The following is a 17,783-nucleotide window of genomic DNA, read 5'->3' as shown; positions in this document are numbered from 1 at the left end:
TTTCACGTCGGTACATTGAATATTAAGTAGAATTTCAATTCCACTTTTATTTAGTACAAAATCATGTTTATATATTATATCCATCTATAAATTTTAGATGGATGTTGTATGAATCAAATCATTGTCTTGGACACAAATCAATTGCTTGTGTGGCATACAATTTTGTTTATTCGTTTATTTTATTTAGTTTTGTACATGAAAGTATTTTTTATTTTTTTTACTCATTGATATTGGATATGACTAACATATTAGAAATTCATTACAAATAAATGTTTATGAACCTTTAAAAATGGTTTGGCCATCGATTTGTCATTGTAGTGGCAGAAGTAATACATTTAGATATCAATGACAATAGGGATGAGCATATGGACCGGGGAACCGGCCGGAACCGGTCCCGGAACCGGAACCCGATGGAACCGGTCGGGTCGGGACCGGTACTATAATTTCGTCAATTTTTGGAACCGGGACCCGTTAAGAACCGGTCGTTGGAACCGGCCCAAAACCGGGAACCGGACCGGATAACTCACTTAATTTTTGAAAGTTGCATAACTCACTCAATTTAACTTTTTTTACCTGAATTTTTTTCCTACATGTAGATTATGATTTGTAGTTAAGTTTAAACTATAAAAATGCTTGATTTGGTTAAAAATTGAATGAGTTACAAGCCCCGCAAAGAAGGATGTCAAATCAGAATTTTTTTTTATGTTTCAGCAATTAAATGTAATCTAACTTTGTTGTTCAAATGTACACAACTCACTCAATTTAACTTTTTTTGACCTGAATCTTTTTCCTACATGTAGATTAGGATTTGTAGTTAAGTTTAGACTATAAAAACGCTTGATTTGGTTACAAATTGAATGAGTTGCAAGCCCCGCAAAGAAGGGTGTCAAACCAGAATTTTTTTTTATGTTTCAGCAATTAAATGTAATCTGACTTTGTTGTTCAAATGTGCATAACTCACTCAATTTAACTTGTTTTGACCTGAATCTTTTTCCTACATGTAGATTAGGATTTGTAGTTAAGTTTAGACTATAAAAACGTTTGATTTGGTTATAAATTGAATGAGTTACAAGTCCCGCAAGGAAGGGTGTCAAATCAGATTTTTTTTATGTTACAGCAATTAAACGTAATCTGACTTTGTTGTTCAAATGTTCATAACTCACTCAATTTAAGTTTTTTTGACCTAATCTTTTTCCTACACGTAGTTTAGGTTTTCTAGTTAAGTTTAGACTATAAAAACTTTTGATTTGATTAAAAATTGAATGAGTTACAAGCCCCGCAAGGAAGCGTGTCAAATCATACCGGTTCCAAAACCGAAACCGGCAAAAACCGGACCCGGAACCGGAACCGATAGAACCGCCGGGCCGGTTCGATTCTTGATTTTGGCTGAAGCCGGTTCTCGGTTCGGGTTCGGGTCGGGCCGGTTCCGACCGGTTCGGTCCGTTTGCTCATGCCTAAATGACAACTAATTAGAAATTACAGTTGGAATTATATTTTGGGTTATTTCCATAAAAAACCTTATATTTTGATTTTTTTTTCTTTTTAGACCTAAAACTTTTAGTTTTTTCAAAAAAGACCCAAAGTTTACCGGAAACTTGTTATTTCGGACCCTAACAGGTCACCAACAGGTAAACTGACTATTTTTTTCATAAAAGACCCTACATTTTGTGTTTTTTTCCGGTTTAGACCTAAAATGTGTGTGTGTGTTTGTTTTTTTCAAATGAATCTCAAAATACTATTGTTTTTTGCTTTATCAAGTTGTCTCCATGAATGTTATGTGCTCATTAAAAGTCGTATTTCATTAGATTTGGATGATCATTTTGATTCTATGTTGAAGTTATGCCATTTGTCTAAATTTTTTATGGTTCGAAGAATCAAGAATCCGAACCCTCCTCGCTATGGTCCTAAGTAACATCTATGAACTAAATTTGTACATTTCTCATTAACTAGACATATTGGGGATTAAGACTCAATAATAAAAGATTTAAAAAGGCATCATTTATAACAGCTTTCTAGAAAACATTTATCGATGTAGTGACCTTGTTAATGTAATATAATTTAATTAAAACTTCATTTTAAAATAAATTAGATGAGTTAAGAATAGAAATTAAAGAATAGAGAGAGTACCCTTTCAGAAACATCATGATATGATCAAAACAGGTAAATCACCTACACTCTTCGAGTGAGTGCCAACAGAAGAAAGAGAGAAGATGGTGACTTGATTTTCAAAAACCTTGATTAACAAAACTAGTTACGTTTATATAATACGTAAGCCTAACAACTAACTTATAATTCAAGTTGCAAACAAACATTATCTAGAAATTCAAATAGTAAGTATGCTAATCTACTTTCATGCTTATCAGGTAATCGTCCTACCACTTAGGTGCCACCAGAACTCTTCCTGATCTAAGCAAGTGTTACTGAAGGTGTTTAGAGCAAGACTATAACTAGAAACTGCAAACAAAACAAATTAGTAACAACATAAAGGTTTTTGTCGGTGAACTAAAAAAATTATGTGTTATCTCCAAATTACCCCATCAATAACTATTCATTCCTAATTACTGAGATAAATGCAACTACAACTTGTCATCTCAAGTTTCATTGACATCATGTTAATAAATTAAAGTACAATGTCTTAATGGATAAACGATGTCAAGTATAATGCCCAAATATATGTACTACCTTCATGAATCCCAGGTTCCACATCTTTCATCATTAACAAGTAAAAGATTTAGATTTTCCAGCCACAAAACTATTGCAAGCATTTCACAACCACAAAATTGTTGCAAGCATTGCCAACATGAACAACAACAAAGCGTCCTGCAACAAATCAAATGTGAAAATGAATAAATGACATTTTTTATAAAATAAGAGTGTAAAAATGTTAATTATTCAACTTTATGGATATAGTACCATTACAATACAGAACTGTTCCTGTAGCAATTGCTTTGCTTCATATATTTGTACTAAAAAGCATTCTTCAATTTGTAATTTCTGTGTATAAAACATAAATGGAAAAATAACTAAAAACAATTAGGACTCTTGACTAGTAATAAAAGAGGATAAAATTACGAAACTGTTACATCTAAGAGAAGGTCAATCGCTTGTTTGGAAAGTCAGGCCAATAAGTTATATGCTGAAGAGAAATATAGAACAAGACAAACATTAACTAACAAAAATTCTTCAAGATGTTAATCGCTATTTTAACAACCGAAACAAGAGGTTGCGTCTATGTCATTTAATTGAATAGATTTGAGTGTTTATCAAGGTTAGCAAGCTTGTCAAGCAGTTATCAAGCTGCCAACAAACATTCACGATACATAAATATGAGAGAGAGTTGGATATACACAAACTGATTGCAATTTGCAGCTTGGATCTTATTTTGAACACTCATAGGGTTCACGAAGCAGAGAGATGGAAGGGGAGGAGAAAGAGGCGTTAGCCAAGGTTGGATGTGAGGGCGAAGGGCGTCAATTGACAGTGACAGAGGTAGAATAGACCATCATCAGTCACAGTTTGGTGCGTTGGAGCAACAGGCAGTGCAAACGTAGTCACCGTCGACGGTGGTGGTGATTTCTGGAAAAGCCCTAATTTTGCATATCTACTTGGGTATCTTGAAGCATAGGTAGCGAATGGAAACTGATGATACCGATTATACCACCTAAATAACAAGGATAACCAAAAAATATGGTATTTTTCGGAAAAAAATAAAACTTTTGGTTTAATTAGGAAAAAACTATAAATGTAGGGTCTATTTTGGAAAAAACCTTATATTTTGGGTATTACGATGTCAATCCTAATCCGGCATATGATTTATACGGGTCTAATTCTCCGATATAATAAACTTGGAAAATCTCATTGGCCTCTATCTACATATTCTATATCATAAATAATAATTTGATGAGTGGTAATTTGATGTTAAACTTAAATGACCGAACCAAATAAATGTTATTTTGAGTTTGACATTGGAGTTTATTAAGTACCACATTAAGCAATTATTTAAATTATTATTCAAGAAACTCAAAGATCAATTGGATAATTATTCATACAATGAATTTTCTGCATAATATGCATAAATATTGTATTTCTGTCCAAAGGTGATTGCAATATTTATGTATCGCAACATAATTTTAGGATGCAATTATATCAAATTGTTTGTATAGCCAAAGCAAATGTAACATCTCGAAAACCATGCCAAAATTTTTCATTTTTATTAAAAACATTTTCATAAAACCATAAGATAATCAATCATTGTTTTCAAATCAAATCCATAGATTCAGAGTATCAAATAATCTCTCAAGTATAAACCAGCAGAATGATGTGTACGATCACGCTTTCGCCTTCCCACAATCACCAATGGTACAATGGTCCATGAATGAAGCAATATTGTTGGATCTATACTTGAACCCTTCTTCCATGCACTTTATGTAACATCTCAAAAATCACAACCAATTTAAACTTTTCAAAACAACTCATTTACTAATAAAAATGTTTACAAAACCATTGTTTCCAAGACATTATTTAAAATCAGAGTCTCCCAAGATCAACAACATAGAAATCAGGATGTGTACGGTCATGCTTTCGCCTTACCACGATCCTCTGAAGTACTTGAAACCATAAACTAAAACTGTAAGCACAAATCTTAGTGAGTTCCCCCAAAGTACCACCACGTAAACATAACAAATAACAGCATGTATTGGGTCCACAGCTAAAAGATTGTATTACCCTTGAGCCCACAGTATGAGTCTGGCTTGCCTATCGGGCCCACAGATCATATATGGCTTGCTCCTAAGCCCATAACATAAGTCTGGCTTGCCTTCGGGGCCCACGGCTTATGCCTGGCTTGCTCCTGGCCCAATCAGTCATCGGACTGGAATGCCAATATACGACAAGTCCACTCAGTCATCGGACTGGAATACCCTCGGGCCTTCAGTACGAGTCTGGCATACCAACCGGGTCCTCGGCTCGTATCTGGAATGCTCCCGAGCCCTCAGTATGAGTCTGGCATACCAATCAGCCCTCAACTCATATCTGGAATACTCACGGGTTTGTTGGCTACAACACAAAGCAGTACAACCTCAAGCCATCACAATATGTCGACATACAATAGATAACAAACATAATCAACAGACAGATAATCATGCAATCAGAAATCACAGGTAGTCCTACAGATCTACCGGTCTACGCATATCAGCAACTAGCATATAATCATACGCTTCTATTCCATACTCAACATATCAATGTATAGCAGGATATCAATCCAATGGGTTGGCCTTGGTGCCTTAGACCCGTAAATACAGTGAGGAAAACTCATCTCACAGTTTAACGAATAACTCAACAATACACTGCTCCGAATACCGGCTCTACAGGTCACCTATTCAACAGATAGAGACCATGGCTTAACTATAGCTCAAAATACCCAAAATACCCTTAAGTCAAACTTGGTCAAGGTAAAAGTCAACGGTCAAGGTCCCAAAAGTCAATATTTCTTCCCATCGGAGTACACCCTACATACCAAGAGAGTACGCCCAGCGTACTTTGATGTTGACCAAACAGTGGGGCGCTGACCGCGTACGCGCAGTGTACCTCCACGTACGCCCAGCGTACGCAGCCCAATCCCAAAATTCCATTAAGTGCTTATTTCATTAAGCTCTTATGTCCAAAACTCATATCCAAGCCCACAATGATGTCCCAAGACAAAAAGTTTCCAACTTTATGACTTTGCATGGCTATAAAGTGCTTAATGTCCAAAACCCTAAGTTCTTAACCCAATAAGACATCACAAATCTTGTATGGAAGGAATAGAAGGGTCAAGATCACATTTTTGTGGTTCATAATAGTTCCATAATGGATAAAGTTTCCAACTTTATCCATTAGAATGGTTCCAACAAACAAGATCTAGTCTTTTAAGTCTCAAAGGGACCCAAAAGTGCATCTTTTTCAATTTAATCCATTAAGTCCAAGTCTCCAACCTTCATATCTGAATCAAAATGATGTTTATATGGATAAAGTTTCCAACTTTATCCATAACAAGGTCACAAACTTTCAAGATCTAAACTTTATTCACTTAAAGTGACCAAAGGCTCATAACACCCAAAACTAGCTAGATCTAACAATTTCATCATCAAGATTCAAACTTTATACCTCTAAGAGAAAGATCAAGGTGAACAAAGTCCGGATCTACAAGCTCCAACGCAACCAACACTTCTTCAATGAGTTCCTTCTTCTCCAAGGTGTACCAAGAACACTCCAAAGCACTTAAAAACACGTTCTTTTTGCTCACAAGGCTCAATCTAGGGTTAGGGTTTCAAGAGAGGGTGTTGGAGAGGTGGAGGCTGAGAATGGAGTGGGTTTGGAGAATTTAAGGAGCTTAAATAAGGCTCAAACCACGGAAATAGGGTTTGGGCACTGATCGCGTACGCCCTGTGTACTCAATTTATGCCCAGCGTACTAGGGATGCCCTAGTACGCCCAGTGTACTAGGGATGCCCTAGTACGCCCTGCGTACGCGGCTGACCCAGAAATCGCCTAACTTCAAACGGTCGTAACTTCTTCGTTCCAACTCTGTTTTCGACGTTATTTATATCCACAGAAAGGTGTTGAAGAGCTCTACAATATTATATAAATATCTTGGACTAAAAGCTTTTTGGACAAAAATCCATATTTCATGCAAGGACCCGACCTATGACTTTTCCCTTTCCACCATTCGGCCCAGAACACAATTTAAGGGTAAAATCTCTTATCTATAATTACCTCCTTCCACAAGGACTAAACTTTGCCTCCTTAAGGACCAAAACCTTACACACTCGACTTCCGGTACATGACTCAAAAATGGCAGGAAATAGGATGTTACAACCCCCCCCCCACACTTAAATTAGATTTCATCCTCGAAATCAGCTCTCGCTTCCGCTTCACGTTGGAACCCCTAGCCAAAAACCCACAGATTTGATCGACTCTACACCTCCTCGGCCAATTGTCATCATGCTTATCCCGCATATAAGTGCACAATCGCGATGAGAGCCATCTGGAAAATAGAACCCCTGACTATTTACTGTTGTTGAAACCTCTGTTCAAAAACAAGATGACTCCCAACACGAGTCTCATCTATATAACCGTTGCAGAGGAGTACGTACAACGCCAACATATTCCACAATTTCCTAGCTATAAGACCGAACTTTTAGTGAGAATCACAGAGTCGGGGGCTCTCAAAACTACAATCACCTAATCAACTACATCAATATGCTTCCTGGGACCGGGAACCCATCAGATCTAAACTTCAGAACCCATATTCCAGGACTGATATTCATCCATTTGTTGAACCCACCCATATTCCAGGACTGATATTCATCCATTTGTGGGACCGGGGACACACACACATGAATTAGGGTTTTTGGACTCTCAAGAGGCTGCAAAGGGACTAAGGGAGGCTAATGATCCCTTAAATAGGGTGCCAAACCCCCGGAAATTAGGGTTTCACCCTCCAGCTCCAACTCGTCGAGTCACTCTTCTGACTCGGCGAGTTGGTCACTTAAACATGTGGCCCAAACCCGCTGCTACTCGACGAGCCAGGCAACCACTCGTCGAGTAGATCTTGAATTCATGAGAATTCATAACCATAAATTAGTATTCGAGAATCGGGGAGTTACATCAGCAATGATTTGGCGTACTAGTCAAGCAAATTCGTCTGGTAGGTCAATCTCCCAAACTTCCATGGATATTGACAATGGCAACATTGGAAGTCCAGAAAAGTCGTCTCTTCCCAATGGAAAGGGATCGGCCAAGGTCAAACCGTTTGACCGGATGGTAAAGAGAAAGGTTGAATCTGAAATTTTCCCATGTGCTGTTCCAAAAGAGTATGTTTGTTTCCATTGCCAATAGAAGGGGCATTGGTAGCGAAGCTGCCCTGACTACCTAAGAGATCTAAGAGATGGTAAAATCAAATTGTATGGTTCTACTTCAGGTAAAGTACATTATCTAACTCTATTAAGTTCCTATTTGTAGATTCATAATACATCATGTGATAAGATTGCATTTTGATGTTTTATATGATTGAAGAAAATAAAGGAAGCTTAAAAAGAAGTTTGAGCTGAGTCTCATCGCGAAGAAATGGATTTCGATCGCATGGTTCGATGATCGGATTTTTGAGCTGCTGCTTAGGAGTTAGAATAGATTTCTTAGGAATATTTAGTAACATGGTTTTCATTTGTAAATGCGTTGTAAGGACAAGTTTTCCCGCACTTTTATAAATAAAAGAAATTTTTTGATTTGTCTTTTTTTATATTTCATTGCAATGGCATTTGTGAAAATTAATATTTGTATGTTTCTATTATTAGCAATATTGAAAATGGATGTGATTCTTAGTTAAATTATTTGTGTTAGTGTCAGAAATTTACCAAATAAGGAATGATTCTCATCACCCAAGTTTCAATTGGATAGAAACTTGGAATCATGCAACTTGTATTATGTGATGAATGATAACCTTCATCTTTGGGAAATTAAGACTAATTCCTTGTTCACATATAGATGTGAGTCAAGTGAAGGACTAAAGGATCTAGTACACATTGATGTGCACTAGTCACATCCACCACAAAGAATGATAAGATTGTTTGTCATGATTTACTAAAAGTTTAGTGGACATGGTTATGCTTACAAGATTAAGTGTAATTTTGAATCATTAGAAAAGTTTCAATGTATGGCCAACGAATAAGAAGAATCAATTAGGCAGAAAGATCAAAGTTTCTCCAATCTGAAAGGAAAGGAGAATACTTTAGTATCATGTTTTATAATCATCTTAGTGATTATGAAACCATATCATAATTGATCCTCTAAGGACAACTTAGTGCATTTGTATGGCTAAGAGGAGGAATCAGAAATTGTTGAAATGCTTAAATAAAAAAGGTGAGTCATACTTCGTTCCAAAATCGAGTCTTAGAGTCATACTCCAAGATTGTGACTTGAGTGACATAACTTAATTAGGTTTATAACACTCATCAAATGTGGAGCAGAAATGTTTCTTACTCTTGCACATTTGAAATTGGTAAGTTGTGATGTCTTGGATAAGACAAATACCAACTAGGACCAATTGTATGAAGTGTTTGTCTTGATAAGAACCCGCACTAACTCTTGAATATTTGTTTCTCAAGGAATGTTTCTTGACAAGAGAGTCTTATATGTCAAGAGGTTAGTGGGAGTCTTAATGGTCTTGAATAGTTTCAGAAACTAATCAAGAATAAACCTATTGTCTATCACTAGCACACGGCTTGAGGTTTGTAACCTATCGTGTTGACATATTCTTGTTTCTGTATCGTTCCAGTTAAGTTGAATATGCATATGAGTTCTATGAGTTCTCAATTGATTGCATAAGGCAAATCACCTTGATTAATGAAAGTTTATTGACCTGCATAGGTGATCTGCTCAACAACCTGGAAGCAATGGTAGGCCTTTGTGCTACTAGATGGCAAAAAATTAAGAATAAACGAGTTCGGTCCATATGAGTTTGGATTTGTCACAAACATTATCTTGTGATTATGGTTATGACAACTTTACATGGACAGGAACACATACACTATAAAATCTAAGTGGCAAAGGTTTCTTTCCGCTTCATGAAAATAATTGAGAGGAAACGCTTTCATTAAGTGGATTTTAAGGAGATAGCAGTTGTGTAAATTGCGTTCTCAAATTCGATTATGATTATGGCATCCCTCTTCATAGTTCGAATTATGAGAAATGACAAATAGTCTGAACATTTGGGACTTATTGTTGTAAGTTCTGAAATTGTTTAGACACACATATGAGCTTTCTAATGAAATGTGTATAAGCTTGAGAAGCTTAGATAAAGCTTATCGAAGCATTTCATATCAGAAATCTGAACTTTGGTATAGGAAGTCAATAAGTATTGATTTCTAGAAGTCCAGTTGATTTCTGGATACATGTCAAAGCTAGTGGGAGCATAAGTGTTATGCTGGTAAAAGGTAATTATTATGCTAGTGGGAGAACAATTATTACGTTAAGTATTGCGAGCTAGCAATACTAATTATAGGAAACAATGTTTTGACTTGAAAAGTTGCAGAGTTTGAAAAGTTGTTTTGCTATAGTAAGGGAGAGGATACTTATACTTTATTTCATGCAAGGACCCGACCTATGACTTTTCCCTTTCTACCATTCGGCCCAAAACACAATTTAAGGGTAAAATCTCTTATCTATAATTACCTCCTTCCACAAGGACTAAACTTTGCCTCCTTAAGGACCAAAACCTTACACACTCGACTTCCGGTACATGACTCAAAAATGGCAGGAAATAGGATGTTACAATCCCCCCCCCACACTTAAATTAGATTTCGTCCTCGAAATCAGCTCTCGCTTCCGCTTCACGTTGGAACCCCTAGCCAAAAACCCACAGATTTGATCGACTCTACACCTCCTCGGCCAATTGTCATCATGCTTATCCCGCATATAAGTGCACAATCGCGATGAGAGCCATCTGGAAAATAAAACCCCTGACTATTTACTGTTGTTGAAACCTCCGTTCAAAAACAAGATGACTCCAACACGAGTCTCATCTATATAACCGTTGCAGAGGAGTACGTACAACGCCAACATATTCCATAATTTCCTAGCTATAAGACCGAACTTTTAGCGAGAATCACAGAGTCAGGGACTCTCAAAACTACAATCACCTAATCAACTACATCAATATGCTTCCTGAGACCGGGAACCCATCAAATCTAAACTTCAGAACCCATATTCCAGGACTGATATTCATCCATTTGTTGAACCCACCCCTTGTCTTTGATTAAGAACACCACCAACCATGCGGAATGAAGTACTCAGACACATCTATCGCAAATTTCAACCAATTCCAAATCCATAAGATGTACCAAAAACCTTAAATAAACCCTTGACTCCCTAACATGCCATTACCAACCACTTCTTCTACGAGCAAAGATGATCAATCCAAGAATTTTTACGTTGCATCCAGCCTTTATCAGCTTAAGTGTACCCCCACCTGGCAAATCAATCAAGACATTCACAATGAACTTCATGATTCGAGACTCCATAACCAATACCCAACCTTGGTAAACAATCCCCTAATAACAGCTCGCGAACAAACAAGATTTATAATGCAAACACTTCGCAAGAGACTTTCTAATGCATGACTGATACTCCCAACAACCCTTAACTACTCACTTTATCCAAACCAGCTGGTTCGTGAGTCTCTCAACTTCCAACCATGCACCAACACCGAAAGTACCACATGCAGAAGAAATAAACAATCATGATCATTGGGCCCACAACCTATGTCTGGAATACCCCTACAAAGTCCTCAACATAGGTCTGGATTGCCTCCGAGCCCACACACATGAGTATGGAATTCCCTTCCCGGCCCTCAGCCCATGTCTGGACTGCTCTCGGTATTACACAGATCTTGTCGATATTCCATCATTCGCCTGGAAACTCACCACCAGCACCACGGGAGCCTAAAGATACTCAACCTCATTCCACCGCCTTGCAGGAACTCAATCAACATCTCTCTGAACGCTACCTAGCGCAACAATGGCATACTCTTTTACCACGCACGATTCCTTCCACAGTACAAGCTGCTACCAACGCAAAATCTGACGAAAACATGGTCGCACACGACCCGAGAATGGGATAAACGGTCGTACTATTGTTCCAATTCAAAGGCTATATACCAAATAAGAACCATGCATATATTTGAAACCAAGTTCTCCATTGCTATCTTGTCCAACCCACATACATCCCTCACAACAATATCTAATGAACTTGCCACAATACACACCCTTAGGGAACCCATAACCTTACCCAAAAGGGGCGAAGTACTAGAGTTCTAACTGATGGGTTTTAGGTAAAACAAATAAACTAGAAAACAATTCCTAAGTTCACATGCAACCTACTTTGGATCTATGTTTTAACTATTGAACATACAACTTTGAATTGCAAAACAAGAACCCTAGAGGAGAGAGGCTAATTTCGAAATTAACAAACTAGGGTTTAGGAGTTACATACCTTTCAATTGTTATAGCAAACAATTGATAATCCTCTTGATCTTGATCTTGATCTTCTTGGAAGCTTAGCACCACAAATGTAATGCCTCTAATGGAATCACACCCAAGAACTAGCAAGAAGGAAACTAGAAGGAGAGAGGGTAGAGAGAGTATGCAATTTCGGCCTTAGGGTTTCTTCAAAGAAGTGGTGACCGATTTTGAGAGCTGGGAGGCTCCTTATATAGCTGAGGGATCTAGGGTTTAGGGAAAACCCTAATGCTCCTTTGCTTAGGGCCTAAGCAAACCCAAGGGCCTTATCCAAAGCCCCCTTGGACGAAATCCTTAGGGTTTCCCCTATAGATTTCGTCCACCTCCTTCCAAGGAGGTTCTGGAGCCTTCCACTCAACTATTAGATAATTGCAAACTAGTCCCTGCACTTTATAATTAATACTTTTGACCCCAAAATTAATTCTGATTAATTTCTGGCTAACTATTAATTAAACATAATGATTTCTAATTAATATATTAATCTTTTAACATATTAATAAATCATTTATATATATATATATATATATATATATATTAATTTATTAATCTTATAAATTAATATCTCTCCTTTCATAATTTCCTTGTCCAGTTGCTAGGTTGAGGGCAACCCAAAAGGACTGTGCTGCTATCAATTCAAGTACATACCAATTATAGTTATGGGCTTAGACACCTAATCCAACACTCTCCCACTTTGATAAGTCTGTAACTATAATTGCTAATATGCCTTCTAAATTTGACCAACAAATTGTAGCTTCCAAAAGCTGCTGCCGAACTCTGACCCAGTCAGTTACGTGTCCTAAGATAAGTGATCATATAATCCTTCGTTCTGCATGATATCCCCAGACATAAGACATGGAACGTAATCAATCTCTTTGTCCAGAACCTATGTTTCCCGATTTCTGATTTGTGATGATGTAGGACTTCTAATTGAACACATCAATTTAGTCCTGGCTGGGCCCAACACATAAGTCAACACCAAATCATCGAGGGGCCCACAGATATCGCTTTTCCGGTTAGGGCAAAAGGAACGAATAAACGTTGACTCATATGCTTGTATCTTTCACTCATCAAATTATACATGACAATACGTTTTATAACACCAAGTTACTGATGCGTTTTCGTATCACCAATGCATAACCGACTTGTAAATTACAACTCATATATCTTCGTTTCAAGATTATAAGATATTATCGTCTCAGTATTACTCGTGATGAATTCCATGAAGTGATACTCTGAGCGAAGGTTTATCCAATACTCAAATCTCAATTTCTGAGTACTCATGAACATTGCAGCAATTCTATTGCCATGCCTATCCTCAGACAATCTACAATCTAGTTCATGACAGTCTTAATTCACTACTTACTTCCAAAAGTACGAGCGACTGTGGAGTTTGAATAATCTTATTATTCGGGAAGTAAAACATGCAAAAATGAAACACAATAATAAACAATTGACAAAAGGCAGTAACCAAACTTATAAACAATACTTTATTATTTAATCACCAAAAGTCAATTACATTTACTTTGTTACAAAACTAATCTAACTATTAAAACTAACATCATCTTTCAGTCCTATGCTCCGAGCATGCTGAATATGCTTAGCCCTACTCAGACCCTTTGTGAGGGGATCTGCTGGGTTATCTTCAGATGACACCCTCTTTACTACAAGATGGCCTTCTTCTACTCTATGTCTGATGAAATGGTACTTTCTATCGATATGTCTAGTTTTACCATGATCTCTCGGTTCCTTTGTCAAGGCAACCGCTCCTTCATTATCACAGAACAGTTCCATAGGCTCCTGGATGGTTGGAACAACTCCGAGATCTCCGATGAAGTTCCTTAACCAAGCTGCTTCTTTTGACGCTTCACTCGCTGCTATGTACTCTGATTCACAAGTAGAATCAGCCACAATATCTTGCTTGGAACTCTTCCAAGTAACTGCTCCTCCATTCAGTAAAAATACCCAGCCTGATTGAGAACGGAAGTTATCTCTATCCGTTTGAAAGCTGGCATCACTGTAACTATCTACTCTCAAAGTATCATTGCCACTAAGTACAAGGACCCAGTCCTTTGTCCTCCTCAAATACTTGAGTATATTCTTTACTGCTATCCAATGAGCTCTATCCGGGTTTCCCTGATAGCGACTGACCATGCTCAAAGCAAATGCCACATCAGGGCGAGTACATGTCATAGCGTACATGATTGATCCGACAGCGGAAGCATAAGGTACACGACTCATGTCGTCTATTTCCTCATCCGTACTCGGGCATTGAGTCTTACTCAATTTGGTATTGCTCTGGATAGGTAGCTCTCCCTTCTTGGAATTTTCCATACTAAACCTCTTTAGTACCTTATCCAAGTATGTGCTCTGACTAAGTCCAATTAGTCTCTTCTTTCTATCTCTCAATATTCTAATCCCAAGAATATAGGCAGCTTCTCCAAGGTCTTTCATGGCAAAACACTTTCCAAGCCAAGACTTAACATCTTTCAAGGTCGGAACGTCGTTACCAATGAGTAATATGTCATCGACATATAACACCAGAAAAGTTACTATACTCCCACTAGCCTTGATATACACACAAAACTCATATTCACTTCTAGAGAAACCAAACTCTTTGACTTTCTCATGGAAGCAAAGATTCCAGCTGCGAGATGCTTGTTTCAATCCATAAATTGATTTCTCAAGCTTGCACACTCTATTGGGAAACTTTGCATCAACAAAACCCTTCGGCTGATTCATGTAAACATCCTCAGCCAACTTCCCGTTAAGGAAAGCAGTCTTGACATCCATCTGCCAGATTTCATAGTCATGAAAGGCAGCTATGGCGAGCAATATCCTAATAGATTTAATCTTAGCTACTGGCGAGAAGGTCTCATCATAGTCAACCCCTGGGGTTTGAGTGAAACCTTTTGCAACCAGTCGAGCCTTGAATGTGTGCACATTTCCATCCATGTCTGTCTTCTTCTTGAAGATCCATTTGCACCCAACTGTCTTACGACCTGGTGCACTATCAACCAAATTCCAAACTTGGTTGTCATACATGGACTTAATCTCGCTGTCCATTGCCTCTTTCCACTTGGAAGCCTCTGGGCCTGCCATTGCTTCCTTATAAGTGACTAGTTCATCTAAATTTACCCGTGTCCTATCACTTATGAATGTGTCACCTTCTGAAGTAATATGAAAACCATACAACTCAGGTGGCACACTCACCCTAGTGGACCTTCGAAGAGGTAATGAGTTATCAACTGGTTCAACAGGAACTGTTTCCTCTGGTTGAGTGCTAGTGTCATCTAAGGTTCCTTCATTGGCTAACTCTTGAATTTCTTCAAGTTCAATAGTGCTCCCACTGTCCTCTTTGAATATGAGCTCTCTTTCAAGAAAGACTCCTCTTCGTGCTACAAAGACCACGTTTTCACTAGGTCTGTAGAACAAATATCCAAAAGACTGCTTTGGGTAACCAATGAAAACACATTTCTCACTTCTAGCTGCTAGCTTGTCGTGAGTCTCTCGTCTTACGAAAACTTCACAACCCCAGACTTTAATGTGTGCCAACGAGGGAACTTTCCCCGTCCACATTTCGTGAGGTGTTTTGGCAACCTTCTTTGTAGGGACAAGATTGAGGATGTGGGCGGCTGTCTCTAAGGCATACCCCCAGAAGTGAATAGGAAGCGAAGCACGACTCATCATAGAACGAACCATGTCTAACAAGGTTCGATTACGCCTCTCAGCTACACCATTTAACTGTGGTGTCCTAGGAGGAGTCAATTGTGAGACTATCCCACATTCTTTTAGATAGTCGTTGAACTGGATACTAAGATACTCCCCGCCTCTATCGGATCTAAGTATCTTTATCTTCCTGCCCAATTGATTTTCGACCTCATGCTTAAACTCTTTGAACTTTTCAAAGGTTTCTGACTTATGTTTGATTAAGTAGATATAACCATATCTGCTATAATCGTCAGTGAAAGTCACATAGAATCGATTAGCATCCCTTGTGGTTGATCTGAAGGGCCCATACACATCTGTGTGTATGAGATCCAACAGACCTTCACCTCTTTCACAAGACCCTGTGAATGGTGATTTTGTCATCTTTCCCAAAAGACAAGATTCACACATATCATCTGATTTTAGGTAAAATGATTCCAATACTCCATCCTTTTGGAGTTGGGCTATGCGTTTCTTGTTAATGTGTCCAAGACGACAATGCCACAAGCATGCCTTGTCTACACTATTAGACAAGTCAATATTAAATACACTATTTCCTAAGCTATCAACACAAGAAACTGTTTCATACACACCATCACAAGGTAAAGCTTCAAACACAAAAACACCATTCTTATAAACAGAAATTGAACCATTCAAATCATTAAAAGAATATTTAAAACCTTGTCTGAACAATGCATGAAATGAAATAATGTTTCTCGTCATCTCAGACGAATAGCAACAATTTATCAAATCTAATCTAACATCATTACTAAGCAAAAGTTGATAAACTCCGATCTTGGTCACTGGTGAAGACTTTTTGTTTCCCATGATCAAGTTTATCCTTCCTCGCTCTATCTCCTCACTTTCCTTTAGCCCCTGCAAATCAGAACAGATATGAAAACCACATCCTGTATCAAGGACCCATGAACGAGAAGATAATGAGTTATTAGAAGAAATAGTGTAAATACCTGCCGAAGATGGTTTTACTTTGCCATCTTTGATATCTTGCAGATATTGTGGGCAAGATCTCTTCCAATGCCCCTTTTGATTGCACTAAAAGCAAACGGCCTCTTTTGGATCAGAAACATGGGGAGTGGTAGCATTGGGCTTAGCCTTTGGGCCATTACCAGATGACCCAGCTTGAGCCTTTCTCTTCCAGTTTTGCTTAGGAGGACCTTTCCTCTTTTTCCCCTTTCCCTGTCCAATAGCCAAGACAGGGGCACTTGCAGGAGTGGAGGCAATATTTTTACCCTTCATTCCTGCTTCAGCTGTCTGCAACAAGTTGTGCAATTGGGCCAGAGTCTGCTCAGTGTTGTTCAAATGGTAAGTTAGAATAAACTGACCATAACAATCAGGTAGTGAGTTCAAGACCATGTCAATGGCCAATTCCTCATCAAAGTGAATGTTGAGCTTGACCAAACGCTCTATGTAGCGTTGCATTCTTTGCACATGTGACACAACCGATTCCCCTTCTTTCATCTTGCAAGCCATGAGTGACTTGACTACTTCAAACTTTTCTTGACGAGCTCGCTTATGGTACTTTTCCATAAGGTCCTTGTTCATCTCAAAAGGCCAGTAGTCCTCATAGTACCTCTGCAGTTCTGGGGACATGGTTGCCACCATGATGCATGCCACTTTGGTAGCATCATCGTAATGCTTCTTGTAGGCAGCAAGATCTTCAGGAGTAGCTTCAGACTCATCAAGCTCTTTGAGCTCCTTTTCAAGAACATATTCTTTGTCCTCAAAACGAAGAGCCATCTTGATGTTGCGCATCCAATCGTTATAGTTAGAGCCATCCATAACGACTTTGGAGCAAATGTTGAGCAAAGAGAAGTTGTGGTTGGAGGAGGATGAAGCAGAAGTGTTTCCAGGAGTAGACATCTGAAAAGAAAGAAAGTTTTAGTTAGATTTCAAGATACCTTAATATGATAACCCAAAGATATAATATCAAGGTTAGGATCCAACTATGAAGATTCACAACTTAGAAATGGGATGCCGAGATCCAAGCGTAAATTTCATAAAGGTA

Source organism: Lactuca virosa, chromosome 2 (genome assembly GCF_052849685.1).
Source record: "Lactuca virosa cultivar CGN04683 chromosome 2, Lactuca_virosa_CGN04683_v6, whole genome shotgun sequence".
Taxonomy (NCBI): Eukaryota; Viridiplantae; Streptophyta; class Magnoliopsida; order Asterales; family Asteraceae; genus Lactuca; species Lactuca virosa.
Note: the sequence above shows the minus strand (reverse complement) of the source record.